The 27,088-nt window shown below is 35.6% G+C and overlaps 2 long non-coding RNA genes across 3 annotated transcripts in view; both read left to right on the top strand.

The window, feature by feature from the left end:
• LOC116597910 overlaps positions 1-27,088 on the top strand; it is a 75,956-nt gene that overhangs the window by 34,931 nt on the left and 13,937 nt on the right. The gene's annotated exons all lie outside the window — the stretch shown is intronic.
• LOC116597911 lies at positions 7,113-23,806 on the top strand. Its single transcript, XR_004288851.1, has 3 exons — positions 7,113-7,150; positions 9,453-9,567; positions 23,781-23,806. It is a non-coding gene; the product is annotated as an uncharacterized LOC116597911 (long non-coding RNA).

Raw genomic sequence — 27,088 nt, forward strand, 5'->3', positions numbered from 1 at the left:
GAACAGGCACGTTCCAAAAGAGATATATAATGATCAATACATGTTTGAAAAGATGCTCAATATTATCATTCATTAGGGAAATGAAGATTAAAACTACAAAGAGATACTACGGCATACCTTTGGAAATGACTAAAATTTATAAAGACTGGCCATACTAAATATCACCACTGATGTGAAGCAAATATAATTCTTATATATTGCTGTTAAGAATATAAAATTTGTAAGACTATTTGACATTTTCTAGTAAACACAACACATACGCTGAATGCAACATCTATGACATAGCAATTCCATTACTAGGTATTATGAAAAAATACTTTTATATACGCAAAAAGCTGTGTACAAGAATGTCATAGTGACTTTATTCATAATGGTTAAAGACTGAAAGCATCCTAAATGTCTGCCAAGAGAAAAATGAATATCTAAATTGTATTCATACAGTGGAATACCCCTTAGTAGTAAAAAAATAATAAACAGTATACACAACATGAATGAGTCTTCAACGTGTCATGTCAAATAACATAAGACAGTTATAAAAGAATAAATGTATATGATTTCATATATAAAGGTCAAGAACAGGCAAAACTAAGCTATGGTGACAGAAGACAAAATAGTGCTAACTTTTATGGGTACAGTTGGGATTGACTGGAAAGGTCATGAGGGAACTTTCAAGTATGATGGAAATATTGTACTGTGATTTGGGTGGTCTTATGCTGAGTATATTATCAAATTTAAGCACAAAATTTGGTAAGTTTTGACAAATGTGCTAGATCATATAATCATCACCACAATCAGGACTTATATCTATTCTGTTCTATATGGTGGCCAATAGCCACATGTGCTAATGAGCACTTGATACTAAGAGATGCTGTAAGTATAGACTACACTCTGGGTTTTAAAGATTTAGTACAAAAAATGTAAAATACTCATTAATTTTTACACTGGTTACATCTTAAGGTGTTTAATCCTTCTCTGTTCTTACCTTTTGTTCTCTGACTAGTTTCTTTTCCTAGTGCCTTGGTGTGGTTTTCTTTATGCTTATTCTGCTTTGGGTTCTTAGAGTTTCTAGGATATTTGGTTTTATAGTTTCCATCAGTTTCTTTTCATTTTTTCAAAAGATTTTATTTATTTATTTGACAGACAGAGATCACAAGTAGGCAGAGAGGTAGGCAGAGAGAGAGAGAGGAGGAAGCAGGCTCTCTGCTTCGCAGAGAACCTGATGTGGGAATGGATACCAGGATCCTGAGATCATAACCTGAGTTCGAAGGCAGAGGGTTAACCCACTGAGCTACCCTGGTGCCCTCTTTTCATTTAGTTTTTAGTTTTTAGTTTTTTGCCAAGATTTTTCTTCTCTTTCTTTTCTTTCCTCCCCTTAGAATTAAATTATGAATATTACAGTACATTTAGTAATGTTCCTCAGGTCACTGACCTGCTAATTGCTTTGTTTATATTTCTTTTCTATGTGCTTCATACTGGTAGTTTCTAAGTCCTTAAGTATATTGATTTCTTCAATATCTAATCATCACTAATTTCATTATTTTTTCCACTATCACTATTGAATTTTATCTCTCTAGAATTGGCATTTGTATATTTTGTTTGGTTTTTATTCACTTTACTCTCTTAACAGGTTTGTGTTTTCCCTTCAATTTTCTGAATATATGGAACACATTTTATTTTTCTGGATCTGTTTTAAGTAAAATTATAATTAGAATTTACAATTTAAAAATTACCTCATCTATGTAATTTTTTAGTTTGCATTGATTGAGTTTTATCCTCCTTATGAGACCAAATTTCCTGCTTCCAAGCAAGTTTGGAAATTTGGATGCTCAACGGTATGAATTTTACATTTTTGAGTTCTTGGTATTATTGCATTCATGTAAATAGTGTTGGACGTTTTTTTACAGGTAGTTTAAGTTACTTGGAATTTGTTTAATACATCTAATGTTTACTTTTAAGCTTTGCTGGTCATTGCAGAGCAGTCTAATCCAGGGCTAATTGAGCTTTATTACTAAGGTGATATTTTCTAAGAATTCTGTCTGATGTTTTATTTGTTGAGATTTTTCAATTTTTGGCTGGTGGTAATATGAACTATTCCTAGCCGTGTGTGAGATTTGGAAATTGTTCAGTTTTCTCTTTTCTGGAAGTTCTTTCCCCAATTGTTGTAACTTCCTTTTATCACATGCATTGAGTTGTACTCAGCTGAAGAGTTGAGGGATCTTCTTCAAATCTCTTTACCCTTCCTCTGTGCAACAACCTCTCTTCAATATTGAGTCACAAATTATAGGCACCATAGCTTCCATAAACTTTGATCTATGTCTCCTCATATTAATGACCACCACATTCTTTGTAAGTTTTTTTCTTTTTCTCCCATCACAACCCCAAAACTTCTTCTAGGCAGGAAGCTGAGGTGATCAGAGGGTTTACTTCATCTGTTTTCTGTCACTTAGGATCAGCATCCTATGCTATCTGTTGCCCAATATCTGAAAAACATGGTTTCTAATATTTTATCCTATTCTCCTGTGGTTTGAGATAGGGACATAAGACTTTTTATTTCATACAGATATAAAATTAAAATCAGTAATTATCTTTGAATTGATTTGTTTCCATATTTAGCAGATTATACATTCAGGTACTCTTTAAGAGGCTCAGAAATTCTTATTAATTGGTTCAAAGAATGCAGAAAAATGTGCCCCCCAAAAGTGTAAACATTAAATAGAGAACCATGAAAAGAAATAAAAAGTTGAAAAATAAGCTGGTAAATATTTCAATATTTGTATGGATAATTTATCAGCTTGTCACTCAGCAAAATTTTGGATTCAAAATTAGGAAGTGCCTCTTGAGAATAGAGATTGTTAAGAGATAATATAGGTTACTAAGAGAAGTTGTTCTAATGTTATTTTCCCCTGGAAATAAGGAAGAAACTTTTCCTCCATAAATGTTTTAAATAAAGTTTTCTGGAAGAATAATGCTGAACAGGATAAATGATTTTTTTTCCAATTTCTCTATTTTTATAACATGCTTTCTCTCAGTCATCTAAGAATGCTTAATCAGCTAATTTCTATTTTCACTGATTAGCCTTCTGTGTGCCTGGCTCACTAAATAATCCAGTCACCATCTACACTTTGAGAATGATGAATCATGACACATATTCTTCCTACCCTTCTTCTTCTCCAGAATCTCCTTTTCATCAAAATCCTCTTAATGAAAAAAATAACTTATTTATCAAGGAATGCCATTATATAAGATTTCAGTAAAAATGAATATTCTGTATGACTGAAACTTATCTCTTTGTTTATCTACACTCTAAAATGTTAAGCAGCTGTGTTTTGCATGTTTTTTTTCTATTTAATTCTTAAACACAGTGCTATTTGATATCCGTAGTACCAGAGTTACTCATTTGTGAACACCAAAAGCTGTGTAATATTCTCACATACCGTGTGCGTGACTCTTGACTCTTTTCCAGAGGGTTAAGATTATGGAAATTAGACTCCTGGATGAATGACTAATTACTGCCAAGGTAGAAGCCTATGAAACTGTATGCAATGTTTTTATCAAGGAAACTAAGGATGATATTAAAAGTTTTATTCATTAATTCATGTGTTTGATAAATATTTATTGCATTCTTATTATGCTTCAGAGACTACATTTGAGTATGTAATGATAAATATAAATATTACAATTTTTTACAATATATAATTACAAAATGCCAATTTCAAATATAAATATAAATAAGTAAAAATAATTAACATTAACACCTTTATTCTCTGCATTTAACTTTCCATAATGGGTTAGCTACACTCTATTTAATATGTAGTAGTGAAGTTGAATTTTTTGTCAAGAACTCTTTACTACTCTAATTTACTGTATTTACTCTTCTAATCCTAGGTATAAATTATCAAAGTGCTTGGAGTGCAGTTCTGGGTAGTTTTGAAATAATACATTTAAATAGTGATAGAATGTAGTTTACCCAGTATGGTTTAAAAAAATAAGCATGCATTTCGAATTTATCGTTGTGTACCGTGTAAGAGAATGGTTGAGTTTCATTCTTCTACATATAGCTGTCCAGTTTAAAAAAAAAAAAATAATAATAAGCATGATTGATCTGACTGTGGCACAAATAAACCTCACTTTTCAATTTCCTAAAGTCCTAACTTTACATTGGCTCTCTGGATAGTATGTTTGAGTCCTAAACCTCACACTAGAGTAATACTAATGATTTATAATTATATCTACAGTAAAATGGGATACTCAGAGGCTTCTTTCAGCAAACGTCCTCCTACAGATGTGATCTGGTTTATGGTGGCTATTTGGTATTGCACATTTTTTACTACAAGTCTCAAAAAAAATCTTGATAGAGTATTTCTGTAAGTAGTTCCAGAGGATTATTGATGACTCTGCAAGGATGCCAGATTGCCTCATTTTGAGACAATTAAAACAGGACTTTAGGCAGCCATTATTTGCATCTTCAGGAGAAAAACCCATTAGCACAAGGCCAGGGGTTCACTGGGGTCTGGAGAAGCTACTTTGAATAATAATCCTGGACCCCAGTAAACTTGAGCAAGCAGAGCTAGTTGATGCCTGTTAGAGCAGTCTGCATGTAGACAGACGGGCACAGAAACAGAAGCTGGGAGTCTTTTAGGATGATAACTAATATATTTTTTATGAGGCCAACTGAAATGAGACTCCAGAGAGAGCAACAGAAAAGACTGATCAGAAAGAATAAAATTGGTGACAAGAAGATTGGAAAGTAGAATTCATTGTAAAACATATAAATCATGGGGAAGTCTGTGCACAGAAACAGACTAAACTTCAGAAATCCACATTTTGCTAGAGGTCAGCTGAATGAATTATCAATGTGAATACTTAAAATCTTTAATACTTTACCAGATATGGGAGAAGACCAGTTGTTGACTAGAAAGAAAATACCATCTCTCTGTCAGGGGGTTCAACATCATATTAGGAAATACCCACGCACAGATTTGGAATAAAGAAGACAGGAAGAATTCTTTCAAAGGTACACTTACAAAACAAAACAAAACAAAACAAAAACCCCAAAACAAAAGACCACAGTTCTTGGTCTCTGTGTTAGCAACCAACATACAAACTGACCCACTCCCACAGTCAATATTGACACTGATATTTCCTCTTCCTGAAGTAGACTTAACTAATGCTAGATGAAATGCAACCAATGTATTTTAACAACCAAGGGTTAGGTGTTCTAGTAGGGATAGACATGGTGAGGGGGACAGATGAAGTGAAGTCACCATTATTATTATTATTATTTTTAATGTCCCTAGTTCTTGGCCTAGCCACCTCTTCTCATATAAAGTTTTACAAATAAACTACTCCAAAATCCACTATGTTCAGGTACTATGCCAGGCACTGGAAAAACAAAAATATTAAAAATTTGGTCTTTTTCCTCAAAGAGCTCATAAATGAGGAAACAGATAAACAGTGGGAATTGTGTTTGATAAGTATATTACATATCTTAGGTTTCTATGCCCACATTATAGAGGTGAAATATGAGATCATTACATTTCATTTCCTTCTTCAAGAGTTGGAATACTTGCCTGAAGAAACAGAATGCTAGAAAATTTCATCGCCCTAGCCAATACAAATGTAAAATAAAGCCTAAAAGACTAGTTTTATTTCTAGCAAAATTCAGAGAAAAATGTGACAACTTACAAAGCTATTTATTCTAAAGACTATATATATATATTTTAATTAGGAATACTAAATCTCATCTACTGTAACAGGTTCATTTCATGCTGTTCAAGCTTCATTTAAAAAAAAAAGGCAAAATGAACTAACAATAGAACACTTGATTATAGCTGCAACTTAGATGGAATAGGATTTTGTAAATAGTTTTTATGGTGTTTTCATGGATATTTAAGACTCTAATAACAAGTATCTCACTAGAAAAAATATATGTAATATTAGTTTTTCTATTTTGAAACAATGTAGTATAAGCTATGTGTACAGTATATGCACAGTACATTCATATATAAATATGTATAATGCACATAACATACACACATGTATACACAGACACATTTATGAAATAAAAGGCTGACTCAGAAAACTAATGAAATTGATCATGCCTATCAAAATTCAAGGGGTATTATTCTTCACAGAGCTAGAAAAAATAATTCTAAAATTTGTAGAGAACCTCAAAAGATCCTGAATAGTAGAAGTAATCTTGGGAAAGAAGAACAAAGAAGGAGATAACATGCTCCCTGATTTCAAACTATACATAGAAGCTATAGTAATCAAAACAGGATGGTATTAATACAGTAACAGACACACAGACAAAAGCCCAGAATTGAGAGCCCAGAAGTTAACACATGAGAAAAATTAATCTATGACATGGGAGCCAAGAACATACAATGGAGAAAGAGCAGTTTTTTTTTAATAAATTTAAGGAAAAGTGGACATTCACATGCAAAAGAATAAAATTTGACCACAATTTTACATTATATACAAAAATTAACTCAAAATGGGTGGTAAAACATGGGTGGTAAACTCATTGACATCAGTCTTAGCAACATATTTGTGGATCTGTCTCCAAAGTCTAGGGAAACAAGGGCAAAAGACAACAAATGGGCCTACATCAAACTAAAAAGCTTCTATATAGCAAAGGAAATACTCATCAAAACAAAAAAGTAATCCACGAAATGAGTGAAAACATTTGCAAGCCGTAGATTCAATAAAGGGTTAATATCTAAAATAGGTAAGAAATTCATACAACTCAACACACACACACACACACACACACCAAAAACAAAACAAAACAAAACAAACAAACAAACAAACAAAAAAACGAGTAAAAAATGAGCAAAGGGGGAAGCCTGGGTGGCACAGTTGGTTAAATGTCTGTCTGGCTCAGGTCACTATCTGAGTCCTGGGATCAAGCCCTGCATTGGGCTCCCTGTTCAGTTTCTCCCTTTCCCTTCTCCCTATTCCTCTGCCACCCACCCCCAACTCTCCCTCTCATGAAAAGATGCTCAATATCATTAATTTTCAGGAAAATGCAAATCAAAACCACGACGTATCACCTTATACCTGTCAGAATGGCTGTTACAAAAAAGAAATAACAAGTGTTGGCAAGGTTGTGGAGAAAAAGGAAGCCTTGAGGAACCTGCGTGGCTCAGTAAGTAAAGCATCTGCCTTTGGCTCAGGTCATGATCTCAGGGTCCTAGGATGGAGTCCCACATTGGGCTCTCTGCTCAGCAGAGAATCTGCTTCTCCCTCCTCCTGCTCCTATGCTCCCACTCACTCCTGCTCTCTCTCTTTCTCTTCTCCCCTTAAATAAATAAATAAAATCTTAAAAAAAAAAAAAAGAAAAAGAAAAAAGAACCCTTGTGCACTATTGGTGGGAGTATAAATTGTTACAGTCACAGTGCAAAACAATATGGAGGCTACTCAAAAATTAAAATTAAAACTATCTAAATAAATAAATAAATAAATAAAACTACCATATGGTCCAGTAATTCCACTTATAGGTATTTACCCGAAGAATACAAAAAACAAAAACACTAATTTGAGAAGACATATGCACTCCTATGTGTATTGCATCATTATTTTCAATAGCCAAGATGTGGAGATAACATATTGTCCACCGATAGACGCACGGGTAAAGGAGATGTGGTATCCATATATTCAATGGAATCCTGTGCAGCCATAAAAGAGGATGAGATCATGCCATCTGAGTTGACATGGAAGATCTAGAGGGTATTATGCTAAGTGAAATAAATAAGTCAGGCTGAGAAAGAGAAATACCACATGATGTCACTCATATGTAGAGTCTAAAATCAAGCAAAGGAATAAACCAACAAAAATAAATAAAAAGCAAACAAAGCAAATTAATAAACAAAGAAACAAAAGGCAGGGTTATATTACAATTATAGAGAACAAACTGGTGTTTGCCAGAGGGTGGTAGGTCCAGGAGATGAGCAAAACGTGTGCAGGTAAGTTAGTTGACACAGTCTTCTGGTTACAGAATGAGTAAGTAACGGAATAAAAGACCCAGCATTGGGAAAATAGCCAAGGACACTGTAATAGAGTTACATGGTGACAGATGGTAGCTACACTTGTGGTGAGCAAGGCATAAAGTATAGAGGGGGTGAAGCATTATGTTGTATACCGGAAACTAATGTAACATTACATGTCAACTCTACTCAAGTAAATAAAAATGAGTACAGAGTATATGTAAAATGCAATGGTATAAACAGCTGATCTTTTAAAATATTTTATTTATTTTTATTTGAGAGTGAGCAAGCAAGAGAACACGGAGAGCACAGAGAGAGAGGGAGAGAAGCAGACTCCCTGCTGAGGAGAGAGCCTGATGCGGGGCTCAATCCCAAGACCCTGGGATCATGACCTTTGTTGAAGGCAGACACTTAACTGACTGAGCCACCCAGGTGTCCCAGAAGCTGATTTTTTTTTTAAACTGAATCCATATTCCATAGTTCTCCATATCTTCTTGCTCACTTTTCAGTTTCTAACCTCAAGTCCTTTAAAAAAAATATTCTTCTGCCTTTCTGATATCAACTACCAAACCAAACCTGTTCAGCTCTGTATGGCTTCTAGATACAGTACATTTTACTATTTGGGAGTAGTAATATAAATCCAAACGTTTTGCCTCCAACACTAAGGCTGAGAAGATTTTATCAAGATGACTGCTGATACCCTGATCTCTGTTCTATAATAAGCAGGACATACTGAATATCAATAGCATTAGAGAAGGGAACAACAACAGCACTATGAGCCAGAGACTCAGATCCTAGTGGGAACCGATGGCACAGGCAAGCAAGATCCAGAATCAAAAGAAAAGTCATGGAACAAACATCAATCAGCTTTTATCATAGAGAAAAGAAGTTTTCTTTCAGACTTGTTTTACAGCCAAACTGTGTCTGAAGGGCGGGACCTGTACACATGTGCCTTAAGATAATTCTAACACTGTCCTACAGGACTGTTGATACAATATAAAATAGAACAGGTATAGGTATTAGAGTCAGGGTTCTTCACATAAATTTAGAAAACAATTCATTGAAATCAGCTTATTTTTTAATAGGCAAAATCTCATCAGATTGTGATGACAATCAAAAGGAATATTGAAAGTAAAATAAGTTATCAGGGTTTAATACATTCTTTGTCTTCTTTTCTAATAAATAATATATAGAAGAAGGAGTGGGCTTTTAGGAGCCTCCTCTAGCTACTAGCTGTTGATTTACTGATGTGCTTAACAATATTCAAAATATTGTGTTAGAGAAGTAGAGGCTGCAATAGGTCAACAGAATCTGGTTAAAAAGAAATAGCATCTGGGATGGATTGCTGCATCACCCAACAAGATAATCCCTTCTTATTTGATCCTCAATGTTTGTGGGTTTCACACTTGTGATTAAGGGGATGAGAAAGTGCTTTAGAAACAAGGAGAATGCTTCTTAGCACAGGTAAAGAACACCTGCCTCATGGTGCCACCAACTTGCTTGCCTCACTCATGCTACCTCTGTGGTTCCTGACGTCCTTATTTAATACACCTCAGTACCTCATCCTTCCCCGTTGCAGGTAAGAAAAATGTTTTTTGCTTGTTTGTTTATTTGTTTGTTTAAATACCATCTTAAGTAAATTAGTGTGTATAAGCATGATTTGTATAATTACAGCAGTTAGTAATTAGTCTAAGTAGAGATCACGTCACTGCTAGTAAACATCATTAAAGCATACAAGCGTAGAAAAGCCTATAAGTTTTTTGCAAGGAAAAAAGTGCATTACGTGACTTTCCCAATCACCTTTTGGAACAAACTTGACATCAAACATACTGTACTTCTCTCTAGGTAAAAATTATTGTATAGGAATGTTTCTTAGGAGTACTTTTTTTCACAGATTTTAAATAATTTTTAAAATCAGAAAAATAAAATGCCAAAAATATAAACTTTTTCTTTCCTTTTTTTCCTGCTTCCATGTGAAAGAACTGTCACTTATACTGTCTGTCGGTGGGAAGTTTTATTTAAGGTTTCACCCTTCTTAGTGCCCTAATGGAAACTGACTTTTTGTGTTTATCATTTACTACATTGTATAGCTATTAAAATGTGTGAATGCTAAATTTTTCCACCTACACTACAAGCTCTTTTGAGTATAGGAATCTTAACACTTTTACATTCCTTATGCTCACAGCCCCAAAGATGATGCCTTCCAAATATCTAGTAGCTGCTGAGTCAATTAAAAAAAAAAAAACTGAGTAAAATGTGTATGCTAGTAGTAATTATTTAAACAAGTTTAATTTGTCTCAATAGATCAAATCTATACAAAGAATAAAAATTATTTGTTCAGCATATTTAAAGTACAAAAATGTTTTGTTTTACACTAGCCCTTTGTGTCTTTATAACTGCCTCATGAGGAAATTATTTATACAAATGAAGGCAAAAACTCAAAGAAGTTACAGACAATGTAAAGTTATAGCATGTCATTTGGAATGCAACTGGTGGAGATATAAATTAAATTCAAGAACTTCAACTAGTGAATACCTAAACCTGAATCTATTTAATTACATAATAACTAAAATATATGAAAGAGAATTTATGTAAAAAAGTAAATCTAACTAGCTTTGTGAATAATAAATACATCTTTGAAAGAACACTTTTTCAAGAAAATATATACATTTGATTCTTATTATTCATTATAGCTATGTTCTGTAAAGTTGCTGTAAACAGTGAGATAGCAAACCCTGAATCATTGCTCCTTGAAAAAAAGCAGTGCTAGATACCTATAAGACATAGCCACAACATTTTCCAAATGTAACCTTGTTTTACATGTCTTTTGTTTAGACACCTTATTTAATACATATTGTTGATTCATTAATATTGAACCCACAGTCAACAGCACTATACCTCATGCCTAAACAAAGCTTGCCCAACACACACAGTCTCAGTAAGGCACAACACAACCTTTTGTAATTAGGAACAGTAGACAGCACTGAACACTCTGCTCGGTGGCCATTTTAAGCAATGACATCAATACTAAAATATGAAAAGATGAAAAATCAGATGTCAATAAATAACTCATAAAAGGTATGCTTGTTTATAGCGGGATAACCAAAATAAGAAGGCAAATTATCTCCTGATTTGATCTTAGCTGGGAAAGCACATTTTGGGTGATTCACATTTCTCACCTCTCTGGACATATGCATGTCTCCAAATTACTGTGAAAGTGTTATGAGCATTGATTTGGGGATTGCAAATAAATTTTAGTCAGTAGGCAAATTTGTAAACAGAATCCATTAATAATGAGAATCAACTATATTAAATTTCCAAACAAGAAATATCGTGCTACACATTAAGGAAGATGAGTAAAATATTTTTGCTGATTTTGAAAAGTTCAAAGTCTATCTGGGGAGATGGAATATTAACAGGTAAGGCCTGTTCAACGTAATTGTGTTCTTATCATTGGAGAATCACAAAGGAGAAAACAAGTTGATCTCTAGTTTGCATGTGACTATGTCCTTCAGTTTTACATATATGGAATAATGGGGTCAATGCCCACTGCAGTTCTTATCATTTTCAATCTATGAACCAGCTGTTCCTTGTTGATATGAAAGAAACCTCAAAAAGCACTGCCTCATTGTTTCTCTACCCTTTTGGTGCTCAGTAAGGCAAATTAAGGTCTCATGGAAATTTGATTTTAGAAAAGTGAAACATTTCTTATATCCTTGTATTATATATCACTCCTATACATTTTCCCACTGAACTGGTTCTATAAGCATTATTAGAGAAAAACGCCAGTACCCTCTTTCTCCATGAAGACAGTGGTACACTACTATAATATAATTACCTCTCCTTTCTTCTTCAAGACTTATCCAAATGAGATTTGTGTGTTTCCATAAAACCTCAAATTTCTTACCTTCTGCAACTTAACAATTGATTATATTTCCTTGAGTAACATAGTGCTTTCTAAAAATAACTTTTTAAAATTATTCTAGATCTGAGATCGAATCCCCTACATATTAATAGATTTAATACCTGTATACCTGAAAATCTATAACTCCAGGTTTGTTTCCCAATTTTCTGGCCTGGGCCTGTACCCTGAAAAATAAAGTATAATTATTTTGCTATGTTATATTGTTCCTATGACACACCTATTTTACTCTGGGATCTAATTCTTTTCTTTTCCTTTCTTTTCTTCACTTTTCTTCTTTCTTTTTCTCTCTTTCTTCCAATTTTCGAGAGAATTATTTTGCCTTTCAACTCATCCTTTACACTCTCTACCCCATCTATAAGAAGACAACACCAATAACCTTAATATTTAAAACTCTATTGTTCATGTAAATAAGACTCGATCTTAATAATCTTTAGCAAAACTCTATCTTTTGTTGGAAACGTCTCATTCATTTAACCTTGCACTTAACACCAGTGCCTTAGATGGCAAAACATGGTTTAAACTCATCACTTCCAATTAATCATGTTTAAATTTCACACTGAACCATGGACGCCTTTGGTCTATCCCAATTTTCAACTGCCTCTCATACTACAATTGTGCAGATTTCCGTCCTCGTACATTTTTGTGCATCTGTTAAATTAGCTCTTTATTTCCACTCCTCTACCATGAAAACTGAGTTTGCATTCTCTGAATTTGAAATTAACCTTCAGCTAATATTTGAAAAGTATTTATTTAGGTGAATTTGAGATACATATTTACTTTCTGTACTAGAACACTGAAACTCCAAAAGAAACCATTTTACCAGGATGCCTGGGTGGCTCAGTTCCTTAAGGGTTTGCCTTCGGCTCAGGTCATGCTGGGATCGAGCGCCTCATGGGTTCCCTGCTCAGCAGGGAGCATGCTTCTCCCTCTCCTCCCTGCTTGTCCTCTCTCTCACTATCTCTGTCTCTCTCAAATAAATAAATAAATAAAATCTAAAAAACAAAAAAAGAAAAGAAACTATTTTACCCCCAAGACTGTATGTTACCTAAAGCATTTTGAACATTACCCTCCTCCACAACCTAACAGTGCTATATCACTGGACCTCATACACTTGTTGAAATGGGATTCATTTTGGTCAGATCTAAAGTTCTTTTAACTGGTATTTTTATAAATTTTCAATTTGATTTGATCTCCTATGATCATCCCTGTGACATAGAAAGAGATTATGCACTTTGGTGAGGTTTGTTCTGTAAAATCTCACAGATGATTATCATTACTCTGTCATTTAGAAAATTGAAAATTATTCTGGGATGTGTTGGCAGCAAAAATATATTAATATTTTACAGTTTTGTATCATTAGAGGAAATAGAAGTTTTTGAAATATCATCCTGTTAATCAGTTGATCTTTCCCCTCAATAATTGGGTCTTTCAATATATTTCTAAAATTATTGGTTATGGTTTTTCAGGTAATATAAAGTAAAATTCATTTAATAAAAAAATACCACTTGAAAATAATGGCTTTTTTTTTTCTTGTATTGAATTCAATTCTCTCAACACTCTTGGTGGCTAATTCATTGCTACTATCATTTAAAAGTTTGATCTTCTAATTTTTAACGTTTAAAATTGAGATAATTAGAAATTACATGATAATGACTAATTAGAATATGAACAGCACTATGCCTGAAGAACAAATAATGAGTGGGAATGCGTTGTATTTTTTTAATGTTTGGAATTATATTGGTATTTGAGACATGCAATTATCATTTTTAATAGCAATTTTGTTCATACAAAGAAGTTTTAAAACAGAATTGCAGCTTGAAACCTCCCAATTTGTACAAATTTGTTAAAATCTCACTTATGTCCTTTTAATTTTCATATATATAAACTGTGAATTTGAAGCTGAGATTTTCTGTCTATTTTTAAAAAGAACATTTGGGGTTACATTAAAATATGTGTCTCATCTCATTTTTGAGATATATTAGACAGCAGGCTAATTCATTATGGGCCAGTTGGTTGGAACTGGTGCAGCTACTCAATGAATAAATCCAACCTCAGCCCAAAGTCGTTCAGTGAGAAAGTAAATAGAACTTTAATTTAGTTAACCTCTCACCAAATAACTTTGAGCTGAGGTTGTATTTATACCAGCTATATTACATACTTATGTAGAGAGATTTTTTTAAAAAAGATTTTATTTATTCATTTGATAGAGAGAGATCACAAGTAGGCAGAGAGGCAGGCAGAGAGAGAGGAAGGGAAGCAGGCTCCCTGCTGAGCAGAGAGTCCGATGCGGGGCTCGATCCCAGGACCCTGAGATCATGACCTGAGCCGAAGGCAGCAGCTTAACCCACTGAGCCACCCAGGCGCCCCAGTAGAGAGATATATTTTTTTTTTTTTAATTTATTTATTTATTTTTTATTTCCAGCATAACAGTATTCATTATTTTTGCACCACACCCCGTGCTCCATGCAATCCGTGCCCTCTATAATACCCACCATCTGGTACCCCAACCTCCCACCCCCCGTCCCTTCAAAACCCTCAGATTGTTTTTCAGAGTCCATAGTCTCTCATGGTTCACCTCCCCTTCCAATTTCCCCCAACTCCCTTCTCCACTCTAAGTCCCCATGTCCTCCATGCTATTTGTTATGCTCCACAAATAAGTGAAACCATATGATAATTGACTCTCTCTGCTTGACTTATTTCACTCAGCATAATCTCTTCCAGTCCCGTCCATGTTGCTACAAAAGTTGGGTATTCATCCTTTCTGATGGAGGCGTAATACTCTATCCCCAGGGGTACAGGTCTGTGAATCACCAGGTTTACACACTTCATAGCACTCACCAAAGCACATACCCTCCCCAATGTCCATAATCCCACCCCCTTCTCCCAAACCCCCTCCCCCCAGCAACCCTCAGTTTGTTTTGTGAGATTAAAAGTCACTTATGGTTTGTCTCCCTCCCAATCCCATCTTGTTTCCTTTATTCTTCTCCTACCCACTTAAGCCCCCATGTTGCATCACCACTTCCTCATATCAAGGAGATCATATGATAGTTGTCTTTCTCTGCTTGACTTATTTCGCTAAGCATGATACGCTCTAGTTCCATCCATGTTGTCGCAAATGGCAAGATTTCATTTCTTTTGATGGCTGCATAGTATTCCATTGTGTATATATACCACATCTTCTTGATCCATTCATCTGTTGATGGACATCTAGGTTCTTTCCATAGTTTGGCTATTGTGGACATTGCTGCTATAAACATTCGGGTGCACGTGCCCCTTTGGATCACTACGTTTGTATCCTTAGGGTAAATACCCAATAGTGCAATTGCTGGGTCATAGGGCAGTTCTATTTTCAACATTTTGAGGAACCTCCATGCTGTTTTCCAGAGTGGCTGCACCAGCTTGCATTCCCACCAACAGTGTAGCAGGGTTCCCCTTTCTCCGCATCCTCGCCAGCATCTGTCATTTCCTGACTTGTTGATTTTAGCCATTCTGACTGGTGTGAGGTGATATCTCATTGTGGTTTTGATTTGTATTTCCCTGATGCCGAGTGATATGGAGCACTTTTTCATGTGTCTGTTGGCCATCTGGATGTCTTCTTTGCAGAAATGTCTGTTCATGTCCTCTGCCCATTTCTTGATTGGATTATTTGGTCTTTGGGTGTTGAGTTTGCTAAGTTCTTTATAGATTCTGGACACTAGTCCTTTATCTGATATGTCATTTGCAAATATCTTCTCCCATTCTGTCAGTTGTCTTTTGATTTTGTTAACCGTTTCCTTTGCTGTGCAAAAGCTTTTGATCTTGATGAAATCCCAATAGTTCATTTTTGCCCTTGCTTCCCTTGCCTTTTGCGTTGTTCCTAGGAAGATGTTGCTGCGGTTGAGGTCAAAGAGGTTGCTGCCTGTGTTCTCCTCAAGGATTTTGATGGATTCCTTTCGCACATTGAGGTCCTTCATCCATTTTGAGTCTATTTTTGTGTGTGGTGTAAGGAAATGGTCCAATTTCATTTTTCTGCATGTGGCTGTCCAATTTTCCTAGCACCATTTATTGAAGAGGCTGTCTTTTTGCCATTGGACATTCTTTCCTGCTTTGTCGAAGATTAGTTGACCATAGAGTTGAGGGTCTATTTCTGGGCTCTCTATTCTGTTCCATTGATCTATGTGTCTGTTTTTGTGCCAGTACCATGCTGTCTTGATGACGACAGCTTTGTAATAGAGCTTGAAGTCCGGAATTGTGATGCCACCAACGTTGGCTTTCTTTTTCAATATCCCTTTGGCTATTCGAGGTCTTTTCTGGTTCCATATAAATTTTAGCATTATTTGTTCCATTTCTTTGAAAAAGATGGATGGTACTTTGATAGGGATTGCATTAAATGTGTAGATTGCTTTAGGTAGCATAGACATTTTCACAATATTTATTCTTCCTATCCAGGAGCATGGAACATTTTTCCATTTCTTTGTGTCTTCCTCAATTTCTTTCATGAGTACTTTATAGTTTTCTGAGTATAGATTCTGTGTCTCTTTGGTTAGGTTTATTCCTAGGTATCTTATGGTTTTGGGTGCAATTGTAAATGGGATTGACTCCTTAATTTCTCTTTCTTCTGTCTTGCTGTTGGTGTAGAGAAATGCAACTGATTTCTGTGCATTGATTTTATATCCTGACACTTTACTGAATTCCTGTATAAGTTCTAGCAGTTTTGAAGTGGAGTCTTTTGGGTTTTCCACATATAGTATCATATCATCTGCGAAGAGTGATAATTTGACTTCTTCTTTGCCGATTTGGATGCCTTTAATTTCCTTTTGTTGTCTGATTGCTGAGGCTAGGACTTCTAGTACTATGTTGAATAGCAGTGGTGATAATGGACATCCCTGCCGTGTTCCTGACCTTAGCGGAAAAGCTTTCAGTTTTTCTCCATTGAGAATGATATTTGCGGTGGGTTTTTCATAGATGGCTTTGATGATATTGAGGTATGTGCCCTCTATCCCTACACTTTGAAGAGTTTTGATCAGGAAGGGATGCTGTACTTTGTCAAATGCTTTTTCAGCATCTATTGAGAGTATCATATGGTTCTTGTTCTTTCTTTTATTGATGTGTTGTATCACATTGACTGATTTGCGGATGTTGAACCAAACTTGCAGCCCTGGAATAAATCCCACTTGGTCGTGGTGAATAATCTTTTTAATGTACTGTTGAATCCTATTGGCTAGTATTTTGTTGAGTATTTTCGCATCTGTGTTCATCAAGGATATCGGTCTATAGCTCTCTTTTTTGGTGGGATCCTTGTCTGGTTTTGGGATCAAGGTGATGCTGGCCTCATAAAATGAGTTTGGAAGTTTTCCTTCCATTTCTATTTTTTGGAACAGTTTCAGGAGAATAGGAATTAGTTCTTCTTTAAATGTTTGGTAGAATTCCCCCGGGAAGCCGTCTGGCCCTGGGCTTTTGTTTGTTTGGAGATTTTTAACGACTGTTTCAATCTCCTTACTGGTTATGGGTCTGTTCAGGCTTTCTATTTCTTCCTGGTTCAGTTGTGGTAGTTTATATGTTTCTAGGAATGCATCCATTTCTTCCAGATTGTCAAATTTATTGGCGTAGAGTTGCTCATAGTATGTTCTTATAATAGTTTGTATTTCTTTGGTGTTAGTTGTGATCTCTCCTCTTTCATTCATGATTTTATTTATTTGGGTCCTTTCTCTTTTCTTTTTGATAAGTCGGGCCAGGGGTTTATCAATTTTATTAATTCTTTCAAAGAACCAGCTCCTAGTTTCGTTGATTTGTTCTATTGTTTTTTTGGTTTCTATTTCATTGATTTCTGCTCTGATCTTTATGATTTCTCTTCTCCTGCTGGGCTTAGGGTTTCTTTCTTGTTCTTTCTCTAGCTCCTTTAAGTGTAGGGTTAGGTTGTGTACCTGAGATCTTTCTTGTTTCTTGAGAAAGGCTTGTACCGCTATATATTTTCCTCTCAGGACTGCCTTTGTTGTGTCCCACAGATTTTGAACCGTTGTATTTTCATTATCATTTGTTTCCATGATTTTTTTCAATTCTTCTTTAATTTCCCGGTTGACCCATTCATTCTTTAGAAGGATGCTGTTTAGTCTCCATGTCTTTGGGTTCTTTCCAAACTTCCTTTTGTGGTTGAGTTCTAGCTTTAGAGCATTGTGGTCTGAAAATATGCAGGGAATGATCCCAATCTTTTGATACCGGTTGAGTCCTGATTTAGGACCGAGGATGTGATCTATTCTGGAGAATGTTCCATGTGCACTAGAGAAGAATGTGTATTCTGTTGCTTTGGGATGAAATATTCTGAATATATCTGTGATGTCCATCTGGTCCAGTGTGTCGTTTAAGGCCTTTATTTCCTTGCTGATCTTTTGCTTGGATGATCTGTCCATTTCAGTGAGGGGAGTGTTAAAGTCCCCTACTATTATTGTATTATTGTTGATGTGTTTCTTTGATTTTGTTATTAATTGGTTTATATAGTTGGCTGCTCCCACGTTGGGGGCATAGATATTTAAAATTGTTAGATCTTCTTGTTGGACAGACCCTTTGAGTATGATATAGTGTCCATCCTCATCTCTTATTATAGTCTTTGGCTTAAAATCTAATTGATCTGATATAAGGATTGCCACTCCTGCTTTCTTCTGATGTCCATTAGCATGGTAAATTCTTTTCCACCCCCTCACTTTAAATCTGGAGGTGTCTTCGGGCTTAAAATGAGTTTCTTGGAGGCAACATATAGATGGGTTTTGTTTTTTTATCCATTCTGATACCCTGTGTCTTTTGACAGGGGCATTTAGCCCATTAACATTCAGGGTAACTATTGAGAGATATGAATTTAGTGCCATTGTATTGCCTGTAAGTTGACTGTTACTGTATATGGTCTCTGTTCCTTTCTGATCTACCACTTGTAGGCTCTCTCTTTGCTTAGAGGACCCCTTTCAAGATTTCCTGTAGAGCTGGTTTGGTATTTGCAAATTCTTTCAGTTTTTGTTTGTCCTGGAAGCTTTTAATCTCTCCTTCTATTTTCAATGATAGCCTAGCTGGATATAGTATTCTTGGCTGCATGTTTTTCTCGTTTAGTGCTCTGAAAATATCATGCCAGCTCTTTCTGGCCTGCCAGGTCTCTGTGGATAAGTCAGCTGCCAATCTAATATTTTTACCATTGTATGTTACAGACTTCTTTTCCCGGGCTGCTTTCAGGATTTTCTCTTTGTCACTGAGACTTGTAAATTTTACTATTAGGTGACGGGGTGTGGGCCTATTCCTATTGATTTTGAGGGGCGTTCTCTGAACCTCCTGAATTTTGATGCTCGTTCCCTTTGCCATATTGGGGAAATTCTCCCCAATAATTCTCTCCAGTATACCTTCTGCTCCCCTCTCTCTTTCTTCTTCTTCTGGAATCCCAATTATTCTAATGTTGTTTCGTCTTATGGTGTCACTTATCTCTCGAATTCTCCCCTCGTGGTCCAGTAGCTGTTTGTCCCTCTTTTGCTCAGCTTCTTTATTCTCTGTCATTTGGTCTTCTATATCACTAATTCTTTCTTCTGCCTCATTTATCCTAGCAGTGAGAGCCTCCATTTTTGATTGCACTTCATTAATAGCTTTTTTGATTTCAACTTGGTTAGATTTTAGTTCTTTTATTTCTCCAGAAAGGGCTTTTATATCTCTCGAGAGGGTTTCTCTAATATCTTCCATGCCTTTTTCGAGCCCGGCTAGAACCTTGAGAATTGTCATTCTGAACTCTAGATCTGACATATTACCAATGTCTGTATTGATTAGGTCCCTAGCCTTTGGTACTGCCTCTTGTTCTTTTTTTTGTGTTGAATTTTTCCGTCTTGTCATTTTGTCCAGATAAGAGTATATGAAGGGGCAAGTAAAATACTAAAAGGGTGGCAACAACCCCAGGAAAAAATGCTTTAACCAAATTAGAAGAGATCCAAAATCGTGAGGCGGGGAGAAAGGGGATAAAAAGAGGTTCAAAAAGGAAGAAAGAAAAAAAAAAAGAAAAAAAAAGAAAAAAGAAAAGAAAAGAATTAAAAAATAAAAAAAAGGAAAACACCTAAGAAAAATGTAAAAAAGAAAAAATATATATATTAGATAAACTAGTAAAAAATCGTTAAAAAAGAAAAAGGTAACAGTTAAAAAAAAAAAAAATTTTACCCGAAGGAGAGAAAAAAAAAAAAAAATGAAAAAGAAAAAAATTAAATTAACTGCAAGACTAAAAAAAAATCACAGGGAAAAAGCCATGAGTTCCGTGCTTGGCTTTCTCCTTCTCTGGAATTCTGCTGCTCTCCTTGGTATTGAAACCGCACTCCTTGGTAGGTGAACTTGGTCTCGGCTGGATTTCTTGTTGATCTTCTGGGGGAGGGGCCTGTTGTAGTGATTCTCAAGTGTCTTTGCCCCAGGCGGAATTACACCGCCCTTACCGGGCCGGGGTGAGTAATCCGCTCGGGTTTGCTTTCAGGAGCTTTTGTTCCCTGAGCGCTTTCCGTAGAGTTCCGGAGGACGGGAATACAAATGGCGGCCTCCTGGTCTCCGGCCCGGAGGAGCCGAGAGCCCAGGGCCGCACTCCTCAGTGCGCCCTCCGAGAACAGCGCCCAGTTACTCCCGTCTGCCTGACCTCCGGCCGCGTTCCGAGCTCTCCGAGCCTGCGACCAGTTCAAGGTAACACCGAGCTGTGAGCTTACTGTCGGCTCTTTCTCTGTAGCCGGCTTTCCCGTTCCAATACCCGCAAGCTCTGCGACACTCAGACACCCCTGCTCCTTCTGTGACCCTGCGGGACCTGAGGCCACACTGAACCCGCGTGGGCTTCGCCCCGGTTTAGCCTCTGGAGCGATGTCCCTCAGCGGAACAGACTTTTAAAAGTCCTGATTTTGTGCACCGTTGCTCCGCCACTTGCCGGGAGCCGGCCCCTCCCCCCGGGGTCTATCTTCCCGTCGCTTTGGATTCACTTCTCCGCCGGTCCTACCTTTCAGAAAGTGGTTGTTTTTCTGTTTCCAGAATTGCTGTTCTTCTTTTCTTCGATCTGCCGATGGATTTTCAGGTGTTTGCAATCTTTAGATAAGCTATCTAGCTGATCTCCGGCTAGCTGAAGCAGTCTCAGCCAGCTACTTCTCCGCCATCTTGACTCCTCCGAGATATTTTGATAAAACTGTAAGAGTAAGGAATATGGCAAGATTTTTGGATGAATTGTTAGTTATTAATAAGGATGGCTTGGGTATTACAGTTCGGTTGTGATGATTATTTTGCCACTAATTCCATCTTAACTTTTTTTTTAAGATTTTATTTATTTGACAGAGAGAGAGAGATCACGAGTAGGCAGAAAGGCAGGCAGAGAGAGAGGGAGAAGCAGGCTCCCTGCGGAGCAGAGAGCCTGATGCGGGGCTTAATCCAGGACCCTGAGATCATGACCTGAGCCAGAGGCAGAGGCTTAACCCACTGAGCCACCCAGGTGCCCCTTAACATTTTTTAATTAGGTAAATTTTTATTAGTTCTGGGTCAAGAGCAAACTCTCCAAATTGCTCAAACACCTCAGATGTTTCTAATTTAGAATAGCTCAATTTTCTAAGTTTTTCATATGATAGCTTTTTTATCTTCCCAATTTCACTTAAGTCATAAAATACAATTGGAATTATCTTAGAAGAAAATGTAAGGCTCCAAACTCCAGATAATTTGATGTACATGGAAAAACTAGATTATTTATAAAATATCTGTAATACATGAGTAATCCTACAAAACATTTACTAAAACCTGTGTAAAATATGTATATAAAAATTTTCAAATGAACTTCAGTTATATGGAATGAAGTAACTTTAGTTTGTCCAAATATGAATCTCAAAATTAAGAAGAGTATTTTCTGAATTGGCCAGATAACATTAAGTTTCATACCCCATTTCAATTTGCAAATTGGCCACATTGCCTAAATTGTGTGAACGTGAAGAATTTTCATGAATCTTAAAACAATGAAACATGGAATGTATACTACAGAGCAAACGGAGGAAAAAATGATAACATCATCACCTCTGATTTCTTACTAAGTTCTAGCTGAAAGAAAGGAGGAAAAATGATGTGGAATCAAAGAGACTTTCCATGCTATAATCATGGTCAAGAACTATTACAAGGCTCATTGGAAGTTACTACAAATTCTTGGAAATGTAAACATTCGATTTCTAAAACGTATGCATACTTAGTGTGAAATTTTGAAGACATGACACGTCAAAGATAATACAATTAACACGCTATCTATCCAGTCTCACTGCTAGAATGAACAAAGGAAATCAGATTGATAACCTAGATAGACAGGCTTATCTCACATCCCCAAAACCCATGGAAACTATAGCTCTAAAAAGTAGAATACCTCAGAGCAGTGCTGGAAAAGAGGGAGAGATCTACAGAGAAAATATAGATATCAATAGGGTACCTGAATATAATTAATAATATCTAATTATTACTTATCTAATTAATAATATATTAAAATGCAGATTATCTAAATTTATTCACGAATCAAGGAAAAAAATCCATATAGCATAATAACCATAGGGGGAAAAATGTAGTTCATGTTTTATGCAAAATATACACTAGTCCCCAAACGTTATGTGGCTGAGTTTTACAAAACTTTGAAGGAACAGAAAATTCCTGTGTTATATAGCCTTTTCCAGAAAAACAAGGGAATTTGCTTTATTGTAGGGTTTGTGAAATTTCAGCCTGATGAATAAAACCCATACCACTATCTCCCTATGTACACTTTCATAATCATAAATAAAAATTTTCATTTCATAGTTACCCACCAATACTCCACTCTTTTCTTCCCCTGATATCTATGAAAGAGTAAATTCAGCACCCTATTTATTTGAAGCTCGTCCATGTGATTTGTTTAGCAGTAAAATATGGATTGAAGTGAAGGTATATTAACCCTGAGGAGAAATTCCATATTTCCAATCACCTCTCTGGGAACTTCCATTTCCTCCATGAAAAGAAAATGTTCCTAATTTCTGCTGTCAACTCAACGAAAGCCCAAAATCTGTATGGGTGGAATGGACCCAAACTCAATGGCAGCCTTTATTACAGCTGACCAAACCACCCCTTAGACACATGAGCAAGAAATCCATATTATATAAAATAGTCCTGCAAATCAGTAGAAAAAAATAACATGGGATATAAACAAACACATAACAGAAGACAAAATATAATGAACACCAAAAGAAATGCTCAAATTTGTTAGGAAAATACAGGGGAAAAAATCAAGGAAGTTATAATTAAAATGCCAAATAAACCAGCACTTTTCTCTTACCACACTGGTAAAATCAATAGCTTGATCATATATAGTGTTAGTAAGTGTATGAGGAATTGAGCATCATATACCTTTGCTGGAAATGTTAATTATTATAGCATTTTGGAACACAATTTGACAGTACCTATTAACTTAAAAAATATACAAACATAGAGCCTCAAAATTTCTACGTCTACAGATCTATCATAGAAAAGTATTGTGTACCTACATGGAGAGTCATGAAAAACTCTATTTATTGCAGCAGTATTAGTGAGAAGTTAAATGTACCATCCTGTCCTGTTGTTAAACAATATCAAGAATAGGCTAAATAACTTAGATACTTGTTCCAAGAAGATAAGACAAGGAAACAGTTATAATAAGCTTACTCATCAAGAATAACATTTCTTGTCAAAATTGTCTCCAATACCTCACTTTTGTTCCCACCAATCCAAAAGTGTTACACATTCTGCTCAATCCCATTCAGTTCTTTACCATGTAAGATTTTCTTAAAAAGTTACCCTCTTAAAAAGTTACTTAAAATCCTGATTCCCTTTTCAAGTTCATCCCTAAAACCATGTCAACTTGATATTCTCTCTTATTACAGTCAATCTAATCAACCTGCCAGATTTTCCTGGTGATCTTTTTTTTTTTTTTTTTTTTTTTTTTTTTTTTATTTCCAGCATAACAGTATTCATTATTTTTGCACCACACCCCGTGCTCCATGCAATCCGTGCCCTCTATAATACCCACCACCTGGTACCCCAACCTCCCACCCCCCGTCCCTTCAAAACCCTCAGATTGTTTTTCAGAGTCCATAGTCTCTCATGGTTCACCTCCCCTTCCAATTTCCCCCAACTCCCTTCTCCACTCTAAGTCCCCATGTCCTCCATGCTATTTGTTATGCTCCACAAATAAGTGAAACCATATGATAGTTGACTCTCTCTGCTTGACTTATTTCACTCAGCATAATCTCTTCCAGTCCCGTCCATGCTGCTACAAAAGTTGGGTATTCATCCTTTCTGATGGAGGCGTAATACTCTATCCCCAGGGGTACAGGTCTGTGAATCACCAGGTTTACACACTTCACAGCACTCATCCTGGTGATCTTTTGAAAACTGAAGACCAACATTTGAAACTGCAGTACCAAAATCCACAAAATAGCAGTAAAGAGCACAGTTCTGGGGTAAGATTTCCTGAAGCTGAATCCCTGAAACCACATCTTACCAGCAGTGTGACCTGGAGGAGATTATGTTCTCTCTCTGGTCCTTGTCTGGAAAGTAGGGACAATAACAAATTATTTATTGAATTTTCATGAAAAATAAATTATTTACTTAGACCATATAGGGTGAGGGCACAGAGAAAGGCCTCAAAAACTGTTAGACATTAAAAAAAAAGTATTAGACAGAAACAACAAGTAAATAAATGACCTAAATCTCTACCAACAAAAGAATGACTAAAAAATCTACAATACATTCTTATTTACAGTTTAAAAAAATATTAATTGAAGAAAATCAAATTGTGACACAAACCATATCATGTGAATACTTAAGGAAATTATAATATAGGCATAGATTTTACGTTTAATCAGTATACAAAATTATTTTTGGAGGATGTCATCAATCCAAAACTGTGTTCATTTCTGGGGGAAAAGAACTGGATTGCAGATATTGAAAGGGATTATTGCCTTTTTCCCCCCCAAAAAACATATTTATGTATTAGTGATTTTTCTTGCAAAGGACATATTTTCATTGATGATTTTTTTTAACATTGTGGTGGTGAGAAATTGTATATATAGTATATGGAATTGCAAAAGTATATATAAAAAGCCTACCTTTTGGGAATGAAACTTCTAAATAATTTATAAATGAATATACAAAATACTTTCAAATACTGCTCCATTTACAATTTTGAATAGTCACTTCAGGAAAGAGACTAAGCAGATGTTTTTACTGAAGCATAAGCAACTTTGAGTCGTGAAGTAAGAAGTAATTCCTTAACCAATGAAAACGTCAAGAAGAGTTTAGGTAGGCAAATATCATCCTGCCCAGATGGTTAGATCGAATATTGCTTCATTTAATTTTTGGCAAATTGATCCATTTTGTTTTAGTGAATACATTTCTGGAAATCATAGGATATTTTACATTAGCTCAGAAGGAAATATTTTCCTCAATAAAACCAAGCAGCATATTTTATCTGGTTTTTACTCAGAACAAAAAGAAAGAAATTTCAGTCATTGAGATTTAAGGACTAAAACAGAACTCCCTCCTATACAACTTTTGTAAGTATCAACCAAATTTAGTATAACACCATGTTGTGGCTAACAGCTGCCCTCGAAGTCAGTTAAAAGATTTCTTTACAATTTTGTTCTTAAAAGTGATAATTTATTGCTTTAAAGTGTATGGATCTCATTCAGAAATTTGTCTGATTGGGGTGCCCAGGTGGCTCAATTGGTTAAGCACTCCTCTCTTGACTCGGTTTAGGTCATGATCTTCGGGTGGCGGGATTGAGCCCCACATTGGGCTCTGAGTTAAGCAGGGATTCTGCTTGGGATTTTTTTTCTCTCTTTCTGCCCCTCCCTCCCAAGCTCTCTCTCTAAAATAGATGGATAAATCTTAAAAAAAAAAAAAAAAAAAAGTAAAGAAAAATCTGTCTGATTTTTAAATATACGTAGTGCCACTAAAACACATTTACAAATATAAATGAATTTAAGAAAAAGAATACTGACTAGGGAACATTAAATACTTTATTTTATTCTGCTAATTACTAGCTCTAATATTTGATTAATACTCTTTTCAGTGTTATTGACATATAATTGACACATAAGGTTATATTGTTTACGAAGTATAGCATAATGATTTGCTATATGTTTATATTGTGAAATGGTTAACACAGTAACTACAGTCACCATGGTGTACATTTTATTTCCGAGACTTATTTATCTTCTACCTGGAAGTTTGTACCTTTTGACAACCTTCATCCATTTCCCCCATAAGCTATCCTCCCAGGCTCTGACAACTGTTGTTCTGTTTTCTGTTTTTATGAGTTCAGTTTCTGTAAATTAGTGTGATCATACAGAATTGGTGTTTCTCTAACACATTTCACTTAGCATAATGCTCTCTGTCTGACATATTTCACTTAGCATCCATGTTGTCAAAAATGGCAGTATTTCCTTCTTTTTATGGCTGAATAACAACAGTAACCAAACTTTATTCATTCACTGATGAACACTTACACTGTTTCTGTGTCTTGGCAATTGCAAATAATCTTTGATGAACACAGGAGTATAGATGTCGCTTCAAGATAGTGACTTTGTTTCTTTCAGTTATACACATAAATGGAATTGCTGGATCATAGGTAGTTCTATATTTAAAATTTTGAGGAGCTTCCATGTTGTCTTCCACAATGGCTGTACCAGTTAAGATTCCTACAAACAGTGCACAAAGGTTTCCTTTTCTCCACATCTTTGCCAATAATTACTATCTCTTCTTTTTGTAACAAGTATGAAGTGGTATCTCATAGTAGTTTTTATTTGTTCTTCCTTGATGACTAGTGATGCTGAACACCTTTTTATGTTCTTATTGCCCATTTGTATGTCCTCTTTGGAAAAATGGCTATTCAGATCCTCTATTCATTTTCTAATCATATTAGGTTTCTTTGGGGGGTTTTTGTTTTTGTTTTTTTTTTTTGCTATTGAATTTTATGATCTTTTTATATACTTTGGGGGTTAACTCCTTATCAGACATATGATTTGCAAATATTTTCTCCCGTTCTGTAGGTTGCCTTTTCATTTTGTTGATGGTTTATTTTGTTGTACAAATACTTTGTTGATGTTTAAGTTTGATGTGGTCCCACTAGTTTATTTTTGGTTTTGATGCTTTTGCTTGTGGTGTCAAATCCAAAAAAATTCATTGA

Source organism: Mustela erminea, chromosome 8 (assembly GCF_009829155.1).
Source record: "Mustela erminea isolate mMusErm1 chromosome 8, mMusErm1.Pri, whole genome shotgun sequence".
NCBI classification, from domain to species: domain Eukaryota; kingdom Metazoa; phylum Chordata; class Mammalia; order Carnivora; family Mustelidae; genus Mustela; species Mustela erminea.